Source organism: Motacilla alba, chromosome 7 (assembly GCF_015832195.1).
Source record: "Motacilla alba alba isolate MOTALB_02 chromosome 7, Motacilla_alba_V1.0_pri, whole genome shotgun sequence".
Lineage (NCBI taxonomy): Eukaryota > Metazoa > Chordata > Aves > Passeriformes > Motacillidae > Motacilla > Motacilla alba.
The window spans coordinates 3,331,488-3,351,670 of NC_052022.1; the positions used below are offsets into that span (position 1 = coordinate 3,331,488).

The window sequence follows — 20,183 nt, forward strand, 5'->3', positions numbered from 1 at the left end:
ATCACTTCTGCTTTACCTGATGTCAACTCACTTGCCATATCTGCTTTACTGGTGGCTTGGCTGCCTAATTAACAGTAATTTGGATTTTAACTGAGTCTGTAAGTTCCCTGTAGAGTCTGTGCTTGGGGACTCCAGTGATCACCAAGTTGCTGGTCAAAGTTTTGATAAGAATTAATGCTCGAGTAAATCCTACGAGCCATCACCCTAAGGCAAAGTAATCTCATGGTAGGCATGGCTGAATAAAATAATAGGAAGCATGGAGCTTTTCTCAAACCTAGAGCCAAATCTTTTACAAGACATGAAGTTCTCATTTTTCTTCTTTTTTTTTTTTTTTTCTGTTTTAATTTGTCATGGACTTTTTGTCCTGTGTCAGAAAAAAAAAAAGAAATAGAAATACCAAAATATCAAGACAAGAGTCTGTTCTTGGATTTATGACATGAGAAAATCCAGGAAGGAAAGGAGACCTCCTGAGAAAGCCTGTTTTCACTACATTTTTACACGGCTTTCAAAGTGTACACAGTGGCAAAAAAAAAAAAAAGGTACAGAAGCTAAAAATCAATAAAACATGAGGAGTTTCTTTCCCTACCAAATCAAAAGAGGTGGTACCATGCATTAGAACCTGGCAGAGTCTCCTGACATTCCAGTCCATGGTATGCAGTCTGCATCTTCAGCAAGAAGCTGTGGGCATTGAGTTGCCCAGTGCTCAGCTCTTCCAACAGGAGCTACCTCAAACACTCTCTTACTTTCATTCAAATATATTAAAAATATGGTGGAGAGGTAACAGAATCTACTACAGGCATAGGAAATGTTCAAGGCAACAGGCAGAAGCGAGTTCAAAGGAGAGCAGATAAGTATGCTGCTGTAGTTTATGTTTTCCTGTTTCAAAAAAAAAAGAAAAATTGCAAGAAAGAGATAAACATAATAGATTTAATACATAAAAGAGTTTGGTAGGAAACACAAATGCATGACTGACTCAACACAGACTAGAGTGAGGAATACTGTCTTATGGATTATCTTAAGGGGAAACCAAAAAAATGCACTTCCCCACTCAAAAAAATGCAACATAATTGAATTTCACACAGACAGGATTGGACTTAGCATCAACCAAATAAAGGTGCATAAAGCAGCTTTAATTAAAATTAAATAAGAATGTAAAGTCTATCACTCACCTCTCCTCTGTAGCTTGATTCCTCCTTTTGTTTACTTCTGGTTTTGGAGTTTCAGAGAACATTTGAATTTAAAATTCTCCTCTTATACACAGGACTATACACTGCACTTGCACTCTATGTCACATTTCTGCTGAAGGACCTCAGCCTTCATGAATTAACCCCATTCTGCTTGCAGGCCCTTTTGATTAGGCAGTCCTTGTTGAGTGAGATCCAACCAGTGAAAAAAAAAAAAAAAGAAGGATACGTAAAAAGACATTGGTCACTAAAAAATCAAAACAGCAGCCAAAGGTGCCTACTCTGCAAATGCTGTGGTTGGAAAATTTGAATCTCATGGAAACCAGCCTTGAGTTTGGGCAGGAGAGCTCAACACTGGCTATAAATGATTTGTGCTGATGGTCAGGATCTGGCCATTGAGGTGGACAGAGTTTCCCACCCCTTCCTTTACCAAGAGAATTTCTGAGCCTCTTTTCATACGTGGTGTATTGCTCAGGGACCTGCTGCAACGGGGTCATGTGGGACAGCAGCCCCATAAAAGTGTATGGATATTGGTGCCCCATTCACACATTCATCTGATTTTCCTTGAAAAGCACCAATGGGGGAAGCTGCTGCTCACTGTGCTCCAACAATCTACCCAAGGGTTAAAATATTGATCCTTACCTACAATATAATGTAGCTTGACATGTTTCATCAAGCATGTTGTTCTCACTCCAGTTCCAGAGCACTGCTCTAAAAATTAAAAAGAGTAAAAAAAAACCAAAAAAAACCAAAAAAAACCAAAAAAAAAACCAAAAAAAAAAAAAACCCACAAGACTGCTACTAACATGTAAAATATATTTAAATAAATGAAAATAACAGAGAAAAAAATTATCAGAGCACAATAGATAATTTAACACCAAACTTTAAACAAATAGTGCCATTTGCTTTTGAGGCAGCAAAAAGAGTTTATTATTTCACTATTTCATCTCACCTTGTGTCATTAAAATATAGGACACAAGTAGTAAAACACAAAGTAAATATGTACATATCTTTACACCATGTAGGGCAGCTATAAATCTTACTCTTTGATAACAGCTGTACTATAGCAATCATTTGAGTAGTGCAGCTGCCACAACAATATCAAATTTTATAGTTAAAAGGCAGTCAAAACTTTAATGGTACAGTGGAGGTAGATATATATTGTGCTATAAATAAACATTATCTAATGAAGAAATGAAACATGTTTATTTTTCCTTGACATATCGTTCAAAATCATATATCTTTGCTGCTGCAAGCTGCTATAATAGCAGCCATTATACTTCAGCATGTATAACAACGAGGTCTGCAGTTGGGCTAATTACGCTGGATTTAAATGAGGGATGGGAGAACTTCAGACAGCGTGGCCTTGCAAGCAGGGCTTTCATTTCAGCAGAGCAGTATCTTAAAATGTTATCAGAGCTAACATGTGCTGGCAGAGGTTCTGAAGGGGCTGGGAATGCAGTGAGAAACGAGTGGGTTTTCCCCTCAGACGATGACTTCTGCCGCGCTGGTGTGACAGGGTGTAATCGATCTGGGGAGCAGGGGACCATGAGAACTGATGTGCTGGTTCACTCACTGCCACATTACTCAAATATGAAAAACCTCGGAAAGGATTCAAGAAAGCACATGTTTAGTGCAGGCAGGCTCATCTCCCTCCCAAGGTAATAAAATGTGCCTAAAATGTGGTTTCCACGAATTCGCTGAGGTTTCTGCTGTGCTCGCATTCAGCCTAGGGATGCGCTGATGGCACCTATGGAGACATTCACCTGCCTCCTGCACAAAGACTGAGTGAAGGCATGGGAATGATTTTACACAAGCTAGAAACATCTAACACTGAAGAGTTTTGAGAACACAGCTCATTGTGTGATGTAAGGGAAGGCCACAAAACATTGTCTAATGTTCAGGTGTGTATTTATGCAGGAATTTTCTCTTGAGTCAAGAGTGAACTTCCGAAAGACATCTCCCAGTCCCTGCTGCCCATCTCTCTGCAAAGAGGTGTCTGGGAACCACTCGCTGGGTGCCCTTGGAATGGCACTAAAATGCTGGTGCACACCATGGGCAAACCCTAAGCAGTTCATCAGTGCCAGGGAGTCAGTCCATGGGACACACTCAGTCCAAGGCCAGCCCCCCCCAAAAATGTGGTTGATTTGAGGCCCTCAGCATCAGCTCCATCTCCACTGCTCACTAGGATCATTAAGGTTGGGAAAGACCTCTAAGGTCATTGAGTCCAGCCATGAATCCAATGCTCTGCAAGTGCACCACAAACAAAGATGTTGCCTCAGACTGCCAAATAAAGGACCAAAGCCCACAACTACAGTATGTCACAAGATAAGAAAGAGAGCTGGGGGGCGACAAAAAATATCCTGGGTTCCTGCAGCATCAGTGAAACTGGCAAGTAAAATTCATGAGTTCCATTCCCTTAAAAATCCTCCTTAGGAAGCTCTGATTCCCTTCTTCACATCATAAAATTCTCCCTGCCAGAAGGGAGATTATCATCTTGCCTGGAGTTTGCCTCCTGTTCAGTGTGGGTTTCTCTGAAGGTGACACATGGACACCCTGGTGGGAATTGCTGCGACCCGGGGGAGCAGACCCATTGGAGAGCAAATCCCTGACAAACAGCTTATTACAGTTAAACTTTGTGCATGCCCACCATTGGAGATCCTCAGGGCGCTTTTGCTTGCCATCAGCAGAGCATTTATCCAAAAAACCCCATGAGATGCTATAAAATAAACCCAACAGCTGTTAGCAGAAGATGACAAATCCTAGATACCTTTTTGTCACATTGCAACCTATACAATTTAGTCCATGTTTACAAACAAATTGCTGCAGAAAAATATTAAGTCATGGCATTTAGAGAAGCTCTAGAAATTACTCACTCCCCTGGAATTCTGCATGACAAATTAAGACTACTCTTCTACTCCTAATAAATGTAGCTACAGCAAAGTTTCATAAACATTCTTGAGATTTCTTCTGTAACAGCTTTATTTTGGCTCCCCACTTTTCCTGCTTAAACAAATGGTAAGGTTGGCTGATATTGTCAAAATACAGCACTTCTCATGAACCAGGGGTCATTTATTAATGTAATTTATTGAGCTGGCATTGTAAAACATAAAATCATATTTTTACTGTGGGACTCACACACACTAAACAAACAAACAAAAAAAAAAAAAAAACACAGCAAAGAAACCCCTCATTACCCCCAAGCTAAGAATATTTTCTTTTAAAAGTCAAATTATTGCAACTGTGGATCTGTAAGTAAGATTATGTGCTTCCAGAACTGGCCTTTCAGAGGCCAACAGGGTAAGTGTTAATGAACCGTGCAATGTTGGGTAAGAGCAGAACAGATGTTTGCCCAGCCATCAGGTAGACCTTTGTTTATATAAATGCACCACAGTAGATAATACCTAATACCTTTCTCATGGCTTAAAATAACCTTCCCACTAAAAATACAAACAGGCTTTTCCCCAGTTGTGAACATGCTTAAAATCTAATTAATACACAGCCGACTGCAAACCCACCAAACTGCTCAGGCAGGGTCGGACTTGTCACCCAGCGTCTTCTCTTTCATGACACAGTCTTAATCTCCTCCTTTGTCCTTATATTGCAGTTTTTGCTCTAAAGGTTTCTGCACTAAAAAAGTGGGGAGGTGAAGCCATAGTTCAATTCAATTTATTTTTATATTGCCTCTCATACAAAGTCTTTCAAAACTCTTTATAGTGAGAGATAAAATAATCATATAACGCTTGCCAGAATTCAGCGCTGTGACTTTAACTCTCAGGGTAAAAGCTACGTACCAGGAAAGTAAAATTAAGACTTTTTAGAAGCAAAGAGAGGATTAATAAATACATATTGTTCCTGCGCTGTGGGAGAAGAGGGAAGCACATCCCTGTCCTGGTGCATTTGTAGCCCTTCCTTTAGTTTGGAGGGTCCCAACATAAAGGGGCTGTTGGAGAGGGTGAGAAGGGCGTCACTCAAAGGAGCCCTTCCAGCTGTGCTGGGCACAGAAACACCAGTTAGCTGTTTTCCTTCATATGGAAAACCCAGTTTCCATTCAGAAAACAAGAAAACTTCAGCTCATTTTGAGAAAAGAATGGAAAAATGCACCAAGTTGCCCACACTCATCATCTGACAAACACAACACAGGAGTAGCCCCACAACCAGGGAGGGAAAGCTTTTTGCAAAAGATGACCAGAAAAAGCAAAAAAAAAAAATTATGTCAACACCATTATTATAATTAATTAAAACTATTTATAAACACTTATTGATCAAAAACATTACCCTATAATAAATAATACAATTATTCATGAGGATAACCCTGGAACCAGGTACACATCATGCCCTTGCAGAACGACACAATCAGCAGTCATTGAGTGGACTTTGTTTACCCTGCTATACCCATCAGATCCAGGAAATTAGCACCAAAAAAATGCCTCTTGGGCTCCCAAAGTAACTCTACCCCATACCTAAACAAAACCTGAATATCAGCACGCTCACCAAGTTTAACCCAGCATAACCTCAAGCAGCACAGGAGAAAAATGCTCCTGAAAACATACTGATAATTAAAGAAAGTGTGTGATAAATTCTGTGATACAGTCTTAAATTGTCACTGTAAAAGTTTACTACATGTTTGAGGTCCATTGATTCAGAAGCCCACACATAAAGAAGCCTGGCAAAAGAGCATCTAAGAAAATATTTGGGCAACAGCTAATATTTCTTCCCACCTGTCTTCATGCCCACACCATTCAACACAAGCCACATCTTTATAACACACAGAAAGAAAACACAATATATAGTAACTCATTTTCTGACCTTTTAATATTTCTGCCATTGATTGTCAGAAGTGAGGACGGCTCTCTATCCTAAGGTGATGGATTATTTAATTAACTATTGACCTTTTCAGTATCAGATGTTGACAATGAATGTGCTCCTGTGTAAGCTGCCTCCTCTGGATGCTGCTCAGTTTTCCAATGCACGTGGGTTTGTCTTACATTTTGGTTTTAAGCGTAACATTTCTATTATTTCAATCTAAAAACAAGTCAAAGTCTTGTATTTAATGATGAATACTTTTTAAGATCTACTGCTTTGAGTTTTCTTTTGAACTGTACTTCTAGTGGAATTTCTGTGAATATTAACAGAATTGCGTCTTTCATAGATAAAATAATTTCTACTGCTTACCTATGACTTAGGTTCCTGGCATGCTTTCAGCACAACTTCTGCACCAAGAGGCAAAGAAGCCAACCCAGAAAGGAGAAATTGTTCATCGTCTGTGCACACGGGTCAAGAGACGTCCCAGACTGAAAATTGTAGCAAACATTTGATATTAGGCTTTGCCTTTGGGCCCAGCAAAGACTCCAGCCAGAAAAATGACATTTACACCGAGCACCTTTAAAAAGAAAGAATTTCACTACTTTCCCACAAGACATGCAACGTGAAGCTTTGTTTACACACAGGGAAACTGACTTAAGGCTTTTTACTCCCCCAAAATAACGGATCCAGATCCTCATCCTGGAGACCTGGGGTCCCAGTGCTCTGTTCTCAGCAATTACGTATTCAGCTGCAATCTTTTTATAAGCAAACAAGGTATTTTCCTCCACGAGCTTGTTGTTGGAACCAAACACTGAACAAATGATCCATGCCTCCAGGTTGTCAGAGAGATTTACATGTGACTACACAGCAGTTTGGGTATTCCACTGTGATTTCTCTCCAGGACTCAGAGAGCTGATTAATCCAACATATTCCTGGTAAAAACCATCCAGCATTTCTCCAGGAAAAAATGTTCCTAGCCTGGAACACCTTTGTAATAAATACTCTCTTCTGATTTCATCTGTTCATTTTGAAAATATATATTTGCAAACCAACCAGGCAACAGAAAGAAGTTTTAGGGGCACATTTATTTTTTTTTTTGCTTAGTAAAAAATAATATTTTTTCAAGGTGTTCCATTTCCTTAATTATTTTGGTAACTATATAACCATAAAACCACTTCATAGCAATAATTCCACGATGTATCCCTGCACCAGCAAATAACAATTAGCACATTTCTAGAAAGTCTGTTTACAACAAATCGTATTCTCATTATTTTATTTATTTTTTAATCATATTTTTGTCTGTGAAACCAGCAGCACACGCAGCAGTAAATATTCCTGTGGCTGATGGATTTGGTAAGTGGTTTTAATCAGGAGCTTTCTTTTTGCATCAATCAGCCTTCCCCGCAGCCCAGGAGAAACCCCTACATATGTCATCGATACACCCAGATAGCGGAGCTAGAAGTCTGATTTTTTGTGATGTTAATACAATATTATGATAGATATCTATTAGTGGGGAGAGCAGAGCAGCAGACAGACTCCAGCTCCTCTGACAGCGGCTGCTCTTTCTTTGTCAGTGTCAATCCGCGCCGGAATCGCGGGGAATGAGCGAATGTGACAGGAGAGGACCGCTCCAATTATGGATGAAGGGATACTATCTACTCCCACTGGTTGATGTGATTTATTCGACGGTCCTTCTGCATTTATAGAGCAGCAGATTGTAGCTGCTTATGAAGTGACAAATAGTGCTCAATGACATTGACTGACTTGTCTGATCAATTTAGCTCGTCTGAAAAGCGGCCGCGAACCGCTGTCCTCGGTGAATGGCGGCACCAACGGTCCCGGCTCAACTTCACCGACCTGAAATCTCAAATGCCATTAGAAAAACTATTAAAGAGGACTCCTTTTAATCAAATAGCATGACAGTTCCATGCAAAGGGTGAAAAAGAGAAACTTTCCCACAGCTTTGCTTTGAAACGCACCTACTTAAAACATGTTTTGCCTTTGAGACCGTGTCAGAAGAACATTTTTATTATTTTTTAAGTTCTTGAATATTTGGTATATTTTGGTTGAGGAGTAATGTATCTGACAGAGGGGAAAGAAGTGAAGTTTTCTTGCAAGAACCAACAAAGCAACTTCTCATGTTTTCTAGAAAAGTTGCCAACTGCTTCAATTTTATTGAGCCTTAAGTCATTAGACTAATTTTAAAATTCAGAATTCCTGAAATGTGGTGATGATGTAATTCAACTTTTATATTAAAATCAAAAAGAAAAAGAAAAAGCGAAATTCCTGGTCTTGTGGCCAGAAAGCAACTTAAAAATGTGGTTTTTGTGAATGCAGCGCAACCAAAATCCAAAATAAAATTGGAAGCCAACTTACCAATGCTGAAGGGTGTTTGTGGATTCTGAGGAGTAACCTTAGGACTGCTGGAGCCTGGCAGGACTTTTTCACACTTGGGTTTGACGGCACAGGAATTTCTCAGAAGTCTGGCTCATTTTGATAGAGCTGTTGTGTTAATACCCTAATATTGAAAACTGACAAACTCTCAGTGGCTGGAAGCCCTCCTGGCAGAGAGCATTGTTAAAAGGGAAGAGGTGGCAGAGCCAGGCTCTTGGGTGCCATAGAATTCCCGCTGCTTTCCTGAGCTTGAGCACAGCCCTTCTAGTAAGGCTGGAATTACATGATAAGGTAATTTGGCATTTGCAAAAGCCTCAAAATAATTGCTTTAAACAAACACAGAATTAAAAAACATTGAGAAACCATTAACAATTGTATTTTATCTAGCATCAGATTAGTATTTTTATAAAGTCATAATGTCATGTCACACCTTATAAATAATGCTTATGATATTTCTTATATGAAGCAGGCACAGGAGTTGCCTGCGAATGGTAATTCCGTGTATAAATATATACAAACTTGTGAGGAAGTCTACACACACATATCAATATATATATGACCATAGCACGAATAAATCAATGTCTGCATGTGGGGGGTGCCTGTGGGCCGTTCATTATATATTACAATATTAAACTGTTATCCATGCACAAGTATATTTATGTATATATTTCAATTTATTAGAGCTAGGCAGGCCTTTACAGACTTAATAAAGAGCACCAGCATTATAAGCCAAGAACCATTTTTCCCTTTCCCTGTATTATTCAAATTTATTAAACAATATTTCACATTTGTTTGACACAATGTCAAACTCGGGACTCCTAAAGAACTGCTGCAGCTTTGGAACTGTTATGCTTTCTTGGACTTTAATCATTTTTGGCAAGGCTCCATTTCCTGTCAGAAAGTGAAACAGCTTAGGAATGTCATTTTCACGAAAGAAAACAGAGAGAATCCGAGAGGAAGTTCTCCTCCACTCCAGAGCCCCTAAGATACTCAAACACACTCGCAGGAGGGCTGGAATACATCAAACATTAGCAGAGGGAAAAGGACACACTTTTCCCACATTAAAATACATGGATAAAGTTGAACTTTTGCTAAAAATAGTTCCCATGACTAATCCTATTAAGTTTTTAAAAAATTGGGCTGTATCTCCCTTGAAGTCAAATTGTTTTTTAACTTTAGAATGACATTAGAAAAAGACTCTAAAGTGCCTTTGCTTAAGTCAAAGTCCCTGGAAGATTATTTTTTCTTTTCTGTTTTTTTTTTTTTTTAAAGTGAGATATGAAAAATGAGGACAGGAGCATGGATCACTCTTCTAAAAGGGCAATTTACCTATTGAAGAGGTGAGGAGGATCAGTCTCTCCCAGATCATCGCTGCTGATTTACTGTTTAAAAGAGGCTTCCTACAGAGGGAAGAGGTTCAAGGGAGCAGACACAGACTAACCCTTCCCTGATCCAGCTCAGTGCCTGCAGGAGCTGAGCACAGCCAAAGAAGCAGGGATGGAGGAAGCCCTATAAGAGTTTTGGGCAAGAATCACCTCTTTTCTTTGATCAGAAGGCTGGTTATGTAAAAACCACCTTGACTGCTTGTTGTGACGGGGAAACAAGTAATGGCCAGATGGATTTTGAGAACACATCCCACACCCCAACAGGAAAAACACTGCACCAGGAAAGTTAGCAGTTAGCAGAAATCCCGCTGCATTGTGACCATGTTGGCAGTAAATAGAACTAAGGACTTCTGACAACCACCAGATCCCTGCACAATTTATGAATCCTATTTGGAGCTCATCTGATGCTTTTCTAGCAGACCAAACACTTCCCAAAGTTTATGCCATCCTTGTTTGTCCTAACATCCCAGACAGAAATCCCAAGCTATGGTAAATACCACGGTTGTTTCAGTGGGAAAGCAGGAGGAAGCTGGCTGCAGAGGAGGGTGAGAATCCATTCCTAAAGGAAAAGCCATTTGCAACAGGATGCCGAGATAAAAAGGATGTTTATCTCATTCAGGGAATTTGACTTAAATCCAAACAACACTCATACACAACTAGGAATGGCAGGTAGGTTTATCTATCACATTTTCCCTAGAGTTGGGTTAAACACCAAGTGGTGGGATTTAAGGAGCCTTGCAAATGTCTTAGCCCTGCTTTGGTTGGAATATGTGTTTAAACCAGTGTGTTGCAAGCCCCAGTGGGACACAGGCTGCCCTGGAGGCCAGATCAGTGAGGCCAAGCTGGGAGGACATTCCAGAACTGTGATCCACAGGATCCAAGCACAGAAAGAGAGCACCCAGCTGGCAAAAGCTGAGCAGAGAGTGACGTGTTCAAGGAAAAGACAAAATCCTAAAAAAATTTGATCTATACCTTTGAAAAGTGTGCATACTTCTAGCTCAGTCACAAAAAAGATCAGGAATTGGTATTAATGAAATCAGAAGGATGTTGAAGAAGGAACGATATGAAAAATAAATTAATCAATCCCTTAGCAATAAATTTGCACTTTCTGTGTTTTGCTCCTTTTTTCCCTATGGATAGACAAGCACAGAGCACAAGAGGAAGAGGAATGGAGAGGTCATAGGAGCTGTCTGCTTCCATAAACCTTCACATCACCCTGTTTGAATTCATTCTCCATCTACCTTCAGCTCAGCACTGAACAAGGAACAGACAGAACAGCATAAACCTCATTCAGGTTTGTACAGGTAGGGGCACACAGGCATTCCCTTTGGGAAGGGAAAGAGCAGAGCAGGTTGTGGCGGGAAAACCACCCTCCCTTGCATGTGCTTTTTCTCTCTCCATCTCTCAGGCAGCTGGGTCAGGTACGATGGGGTGGTCCCAGCATGCCCCCCACACACCAGGGGACTGTAAAAACTCTCAGCATCAGCCCACATCTGCTTGCCTTGAAGTCGTGCCCCCCACCCACACTTCCATAGCAGCTGAGTGAGGTCAATCCCCAAACACTTGTGAACACGTCGCTCCTTCCCACCCCCCCGAAGCCCCTCTGGCAGCATTGTTTTCTTTTCTGCCCCCAGCTGAGCTTTCATGGTGCTCTCTGATGTTCCTGCAAGGAATAACTCATTCCCCCAGCCCAAACCTGTGCAATAGGTACATTTGCAATTTTCCTATCACACCGCTGCCAGTCATCCTGACATTTCTTCTTTTTCCTCAGACCAGCCTCGCTGCTGAATCTCTAATTCCAACCCAGCACATGATATTTGTTTGTTGTCAAAAGTATAACTTGGTGCTTGCACTTACAATAATGTCTTGTAGCAAGTTAGTCACCGAGGAACATTCCCAGTCATTTATTTTCCAGCACAGACTACAGGTTTCTATGGCTATATTCCACAGGGAAAAAAAAAAAAAAAAAAAAGAAAGAAAGAAAAAAAAAATTCCAATTTCATGTGTAGATGAAATACTTCAAAATCTCAAACAGTCAAGCCATCACTAACACATGCAATAATATAAACTGGAATGAATATCTAGGATGCAGTAGGCTGAAACTCAGCTTTCAGAGCAGCAGGGTTGAAGTGCACTTTGACACCGGCCCTCCCCATCCCCTCTCCCCGCACCAACTAAATCCTCCTTACCTCACCTTCTTCCCATGGCTGGCCCAGCCTCACAGCAGCTGGCAATCACCAGTTAACACCAGAGCCCATGAACTTGTCCAAGCTGCAGCTCAGGCTGCACTTCCGACCCATCACCATAGCACCAGTTTATAATGCAAACCCATGAAGTCAACTCATTACTTGCTCCTCCAAAAATCCCCCCCTTCCTCAGCACCATTCTTCATTCAAACTCATCTCTACCTTCATTGTATCCTGTATATTTCCCTGCATGTTAAGGCAAATACAACATCATTTAGGTTGGGAAAGCCCTCTGAGGTCATCAAGTTGAACTGCTAGCACACCACTGCCAAGCCCAACACTAACCCATGTCCCCAAGTGCCACATCTACAAGTCTTAAATCCCTACAGTAATGGGGACTTAGATTCTATGAAGGATTAGGTGATGAATCATTGTTAAAAGTTTTGTTTGTATTATTGGAGAAGTCTTCAATTTGTAGCGGGGGATGGGGGAGAATTCCAGAGAGCAAAATCAATATCTGGAGCTATACTTCTATTTTTCTGTACAGTTAAATACATGTAAGGACTTACTGAACTTCTTGAACTTAAAAAGAATTAAAAAAAAAAAAAAGAAAATAATAAACCGTACTGTTAATTAGCTGTTAAGCAACAATCACCATGCCAATTCTTCTTGATGAACTGTGTCACTTAAATCCCAGCCTTTTCCCACTCCCGTAGCTATAGGTGCCTCTCAAACAGCAGTTCACACATTACACTTGGCCCTCCTCCCTTCTGTCCCAGCCTGGTACCTCCTCGAGGGTGTCACACGCAGCCATCCATTTATCTTCCCTTTTTATCAGCTTGCTGAGCCATTCAAAGATGGGGAGAACTTCTTGAGGCCTCCCCCCCCCTCCCTTATTCTTCCCCCCTACCCAAATTTCCATTTATATCTAGATTTTTCCAAGCCCAACACAACCTAATGGGCAGGAGAAGGCCTGAGCCCAGATTGTTTAACAATGCCTTGAGGGCCTTATTCACCAAAGTTCGACGCTCTGACGAACAGCTTGCTGCAGCTCTAATGGTAAGGCATATAAAATGCATCATACATTAAATTTAATGTTGCCTCATTAGTCTTAATTAGATTCCTACATTACACCAGGATTATAGTTTCTTTGTGTTTATGTTTGCTCCTAAAATAAAGTCTACACCAGACAACAGTTTGGTGTACTTTCTAACCATTGAATAAATGTGCCTTGAATGGATACCTATGGATACTCTTAACCTAGAAAAAAAGTGGAAAGAAATTAGGTGGCGTTACAAATGTCTTTTAGACACAGAGACTGCTTAGAGTCAGTCGCAAATGAATAAATTTAAAGAAAAAATATAGCGGGCAAATATTAGAAATTACCTTCTATTTTGAAGGGTAAACAGTGAAGGGAAAGGAAGGGACTGTTTACTTCAAACAAGTGGTAGCTTTTCTATTTTTATGGATGCTTTGATAGATTGCTCTCATACTAATTAATGTAGTCTTCAGGATTAGATTTTTTGCAGTTTATTTACTTTCAGTTGTAAAATCTGTTTCCAAGTGATGCCACTAATTCATCTTTGGAACTTGGTTCCAAACACCAGCAGAGCTCATCCCATGATTAGTCAAAATGACCTACACCAGGACCACACACTCCAGAGGTGAGCAGTTTTTAAAATGGAACATCCCCATTTTCTTCCTTCAATTAATTTAATAAGAAATTTCAAATTTAAAAGCTTGGAAAAATATGGGGTTTTTGTAACGTCAAACTGAAGTTTGATTGTTATAAGCATTGAAAAGGTTTACCAAATGTTGCTATTCTTAATATATTGGCTCAGATCTTGCCATGAAATAGTTCAACCTCTTGAAGCTATTTTTCATCCAGCACAGAGTGCACTTCATACAAGTCCATCTCTTTCTCTCTGACGGACTTGTCCAAGCCCCCACAGTAGTATAGAGCAAAGAGAAGTCAATTAGCATTATTACCAGTGAGTGTTCTGCTGATATTTTTAAGATTATTTCCTTTCATGTCCCATACCATTTAATTTGATAAAATTTAATAAAATTTCATTTGAATTTGCATGTGGCCTGGTTTACTTGTTAATTAGAATTTGAAGAAAATTATTGAAAAGACAGTGCAAATCTGTGCATTTCATTTGCTTTAGGGTTTAAAAGAAATTATTTTGTCCTGTTTGGATTTACCCTTTTAGAAATCTTTGCACAAAAAGTGAGCATTTGAATTTTCTTAATATTTCAATTGGCCCTACCAGATACACTAAAATAACATTATTTCCTCTGAGATAAAACAAGCTGACTTAGGCTTTGAAAAATCATTTCCTTGGCTCAGGAAATGGGGAAAATGCTTAGGAAAATTTTCAAGAACTATCTGGCTTTAAAAGTAGATCAAAGTCTAAATATTTGTTTCACAGACAATACTGAAACAATTATTTAAATGATGAAGAGAGTACATGTACTGACTTTGTTCAAACTCGAATTTAAACTTTTCATCCATCTACACTACAGTAGCACATTTTCTTTAGGAATGACATCTTGGGAAAGGCCTGTACAACACAAAAAGGAAAAGGTTTACATTTTCTGAAATCCCCTAATCCTGCCTTTTTGCAGTCTCTCCAAAAATTGTTACCTTTTTCCTGAGGGGATAAAAAGCTCCGTGGTTCCTTCAGTTCCTGGGGCAAACTGCAGCTACAGAACAACTTAAATCCCAAACAAACCAACCAAGGCCCCAGAAACACAGAAAACTACCATTCTTCATCATGAATTCAAAGAATAACAAAATCTGTCAGTAAACATGGAGGAGGACCATATCAGTGGGCTATGGATGAATTCACAGGAGGAAGGAGGACTGGATGCACTATGGACATATCTTTAGCAGCTGATATCATGTATAATTACAGCACAGTGCTGAGCACCTGAAAGAAATTTTGGAGAGGAGAGGTGAAAAAAGCAGTTACTGAATGATGATCTGTTATTTAGAAGCTGATGCCTAGGAACATACACTCACTTTTATCTTAAAACCACACAAAGTGTTTCAGAATGGGTAAGACTTAACAGAATTGTTTCTTCTGCCAAAAGTCAACTCTGTCTCTTGCGTGGGTTGGCTGCAAGGCAGGATGCAGCCAGGCAGGACACATTCACCTCCCTCCACTCTGGTTCATGCAACCTCTAGCAAAAAATAATAGATGTTGTAGGAAGGCTGTGACTTTTTGTCTTTTTATTGCCTTGCTGCCGTGGTCTGCTGGCAGCAAGGACAGCCAGCCACGCTGGGCTTCACTGGGAAAGGCTCCCAGCATGGCTGGAACTAGATCCATGGAGAAGGGGAGCGTGTGAACCCCAGGCACCCCATGCTGCAGACCAGACCTCCAGATGTTGGAAGAGCAGTGTCTCCCGCTTGGCGAGCGATGGAGGAGGCGACGAGGGTGGTGATCCTGCCGTCGGGAACGGCTCTGCTCTGCAGAGCTGGCAGGAGATGAGAGGTATGTTCTGCTCTGCAAAGAGCTGCAGCAACTTCCTCCAGAGCAACAGGGAGCTGAGCAAAGGGCGGCTGCACTGTAAATCACAGCTCCAAGGCTTCCACAGGTGAGGCACAGCTGGGCAGGGCTCTGCACACCGCGACGGAGCAGGCAGGATCTGGTCGAGCCCGTCGTTGTGCTGGTTGGATCCAGACCTTTCATTTTCCTGGCTCTGTGTGAGGGGGATCTATCACCTTCCTGTTGGATTTCTTTTGAGACATAAAGAAAGCTGTGGGACAACACCCAGAAGGGGATTAATTATTTTATTCTGCCTTCCCAAACAAGGTTTGAGCGTTTCCGGGATCAGCCACGCTCCTTGCACGCACATGAGCTGTTCTGGCAGGGGTGCCTCAGCCCAATTTAGTTTGAGTGACAAAAGTTAATTTTATTGATGCACAGCCTTCTGTGATGCTAGGTAGGAGGTCCGACAATGCAAATCAAACTGCTTCTCCCAAAATATCCCAGTGATTGATAATGAGGCAGTGATGCAGATTTCTGACACTTTTGATCCTACCATAAGTAAATGCTAAATTTAGCCCCAAGAATTTAAAAAGCTAATGCCACGTTGCTTTAAAAGTGATCAGTGAAAGATATACATAGTTTAACAAAGTCCACTGTTATTCAATGAAGATTTCTTTTTTATCAATGCCAAAACAAAGCTGTAATAAGCAAGATTTCAGAAATAAGGGAGAAAAATTAACTTGAAACAAACCTAGGCATTGAAAGCTGTCAAATATGCTCTTCAAGTTTAATTTTACTTCTAAGTGAAAGGTTATGTGTTGTATCTTGATTTCACTGTTCTATATCTACAAACATATATGTGTCAACTGTTCTGCAAGGTGCATAAGGGACATATCCAGAAGCATTTGAACAAGGAAGATGACTGACATTTACAAAAAAACCCTTTATTATATGTCTATATTTTGTTTCATTAATCATGCATGTTCATTAACCAATCATGGTAATTTATTATGCACTGTTTGAAGACATGTTGCATTACAATGGTGTCATTGTCACTTTGATCATCTAAAGATCTCACAGGATGACATTTCCAACCACAGGACCTGGCTCCTCTGTACGTGCTGCATGAATATGTACTAGAGACTCAGAAGTGTTCAAAAAGAAAAGGAAAAAAAAATCAACAACAAACCTGCAGTTCAACAGTGTTTGCAAGATACAGAAATTAATTATGTAGCTCAAAGATAACAACCCACAAATTAGGTAGAAATATTCAGGTGAAGTGATTTGCACATGATTTTAATAGTGGATAAGCACCAAAAGGAGACGGCATTCATTTTGTCATGTAATATTTGATCATTAAGTGTTTTGCTAGGTTGTATCATGCTTGATCTACACAACAATCTGAAAAACACACTCTTTACAAAACAACCTAAAAATGTTCTCAAAAGTCTGGGCTTCTATCACTACCAGCTATTGCATTTTTATAGCAAGAAACTAAATATATGTTTACCAAAGGACAGTTAGAGGCACCACTACCATAATGCAGCCCTTCCTTTCTCCTCAGTCTGAGGTCACTGCAAGAAGCGTTGTGAACCTGAGCAACACGTAGAGTCTGATTTTATGGAACCAAGGTTTACAACTTCTTCACTGCTCATTTCTGCCTTCTATTGCACCTTTCATAAACCTACTGATTAATATCAAACAGTGAACAACTCTGACAAGCAGGATTACTAATCCAACATAACTGTTTATAGTGTGAATGAAAAAAGTGCTCCATTTCCAGCCACTGCACATAATAATAAATTCCTGTTGTACTTAAATGTTGAAGGGATTACATAACTGTCAAAGTTCCTTTAAATGTTAAGGGTAGTAATGATATTAAAGACATACTATACAGAAGTGAAAGCAAATGTCAGTTTAGCTATTATTACCATATTTGCATGGAGTTTGGAAATGTAGTGCCAGATTCCTAAACACGTCACGTTTGGGCTCGTTGTGGCTGAGCAAAGAGGAAAAGGAGCTGCAAACCCACCCCGCCAGTCGTGCTGTAATCCTGTTCCATATAAGGGTCAGAAAAAGGAGCTTCACGTGCCCTAGCACAGCCACGGGGCTGTTCTGGATTCCACCAGCTGAAACAGGACCACCAGGACAATTGTGCCAGAGAGACGCAGGGGAATGCCACACATTCCTCCTCCCTTGCTCCCTCTTCCGCTGCGCATACTTCACGCGAGGAAGCTGCTGGATTGGCTCAATACCATCCCAGGACAATTCTGAAGCACCCACTTAAGACATGCTTATGACAACTGTGTCCCTCTTGGGTATCCCTAAGACAGTGAGAGCCAGGAATCTGGTGCAAACAAGATCAAATATGCAGATGCTCTCCGTGCAGTCTTTAGATACCGTTCCTCTGACCTCTGCTATTGGCTTAAACACGTTAAACACCCTGGAGTCAATTAGTAACAAGCAGCATTATGAATTGTCCAGAAAAAATTAGGATTAATTAATTAAACTACTAAAAAAATGAAATAAAAAAAAAAAAAAACAAGAGCACAGCAATTGAACCCCCAGTAAACAGACCTCCAAACCCAACGAAGACCAAGATCTCAGATTGCACTCTATATTTACCTCCTTCCCTGCATTGGAACCATTTGCAGGATTAAAACCTGAGCCTGGCGCCTCCCCACACTACAGTTATTGGCAAAGAAACAATTCTTTGACTGTCTTCCAGTACTCTTTTAAAGGACTGGGGTTATTCGCGCAGAGCCACACCCCACATCCAGCAAGACAAGAGGAATGCTTGCCCGTGGAAGTTATGTGCACGCAGTGAAACCTTTGTTCCCAAGTTAGAAATGAGACCCCATTATTAGCATTCCTGATATTCATAGCACTGCTGGCGTTCCACATTATCCAGCAGGGCTCAGCCAGCAGCCTCAAGGAAAAAAAGGTCTAACCTTGAGTTTTATACCATCATGAAATCAGTTCATTTCAGAAGAACTCACCTGCAATGTCCTGCTGTAGTGTTTGCCTTGAGAGAGAGAGAGGATTCCAGCCATAGTCTCACCCAAAAGATGAATGCCAGTGATGCCAGTTGGTGCTGACGTCTTGGAAGAGCATCAGTGCTGAAATCTTTCTCCAGTGCTCCCTGAGTGGTGTTCCTTGGAAGTGCCCCACTGACACACTGCCTCACCAGCAAGCTTTGCCTTATAATAAATAGAATAATGAAAAAGCAAAAAGGAGAAAGATAATTAATTCACTGAACATCCAGGGATAGTTACAAACATATTTGATACCTAAACATTAAGAATTGTCTGGTAACCTACTCAGTGGTGGGTGGAAAGCAGTCTCCCATGGCTCAAGAATCCCTGAGATGTTGAACATTTTCCTCTACAAACTCAAAAATTCAAAACATTTGCCAATAATACACGTGTAAGAATAGAGATGTCTCTGGATAGGGTCTAGAGAAGGTCAAATTGCTTTGAAACATCGTCTCTTTTTTTAGGATAGATATCACTATGGCAGTGATAAATATTTTGTGAAAAATCTAAATAAAGCAGGCTGGATGTTGCATACTTAGAACGGGTGTCACTAAAGTTGGTTTTTTTTTTATTCCCCCAAGTGAAATTTCTAGGAAGGATTTTGGCAACTTTGTTAGTGTGGAAATCACCATGGGAAGTGCTTTGGCCCCAAGGCGTTTGATGACCTGCGACGTGTTCCCTGTCACCACGTCTGGCCCCTCTTCATGTCAGCCTCTTCCTTTACAGGAATTTTGAGGTGACAGAGGAATTGGTCATGCTCTTATTTCTCAGCATTCTTTCCTGAGAAAAGCTATCAAAACAAACAGCTTTTTAATTTTTTCTTTTTTTAGTTAGTGCCTCTTTTTTTAATCTCTGGTTTGGTGTTTGTCCACAAATAGAGAAGGAGACCTTGTAGCTCAGCAGATGGCCACCTTAGATGTTTTCCTGAGGGCTGGAAAGGTTGAAAGAGGGAACCCCATGCTCTTTCATTGGATCTTGAGATCCCCCTGGCCCGCTGACATCTACCATCTAATGCCTGATGACAGGGCAATGGAGGCTGCATGTTTCAGCTGCATTTCTAACACTATCAAAGCCCCTTTCCCTTGTAACTGAACTGTTCTAATTATGCACATTTCCCTTTGCTGTATTCCTCAAGGTCTTGTCTCACCAAATGATGTAACTCTTGATTACAGCTCTTGTATTCAGCTTGTACGACGAGGCTGAAATACTCCTGAACACCTTGATGACAAGTACATGGATTTGCCTGGCAAAACAATAACCACGCTAAAGCTCTTTTAACATCCTGGTTCCTTTGCTGAAAGCATCTGCCTATACTGTCAATTCATCCTGTGCCTCTTGGGTGCCTGACTTCAGCATAAGCATGCAAGTCCTATAAATGAATACATGCCGCTGGGGGTAGCACTTACAGTGGAAGAGGATTGTCTCATGAGTGATAAGGGTGACAGAAGTGCAAAGCAGAGCTGAGTGGATCTGGCACTCACATTGCGAACAACACAGCATCCGTACGGGAAGATTTTCCCACAGAATGACATGCAATGATTTATTCTAAGCCCTTCCAACTTGTGTGTGGTGGGTTGGTTTTTTTTTTTTATTTGGATTTTTTTTCTTCCCCTCCTCTGTGAAGTTTCTGTCTTCTGCAGCTCTTCTCTAAATAACTATTTAAGATGCCACTGCTACAATGAAATGCATAGTTTGAGGG

The 20,183-nt window shown here is 40.6% G+C and overlaps 1 long non-coding RNA gene across 1 annotated transcript; it reads right to left on the bottom strand.

The window, feature by feature from the left end:
• Positions 1 to 1,175: 1,175 nt before the first annotated feature.
• On the bottom strand, positions 1,176 to 6,819 carry LOC119703509. The gene is made up of 3 exons (XR_005257646.1): positions 6,360 to 6,819; positions 1,827 to 1,895; positions 1,176 to 1,364 (listed from the first exon to the last, which is right to left on the bottom strand). It is a non-coding gene; the product is annotated as an uncharacterized LOC119703509 (long non-coding RNA).
• Between the last annotated feature and the right edge of the window lie 13,364 nt (positions 6,820 to 20,183).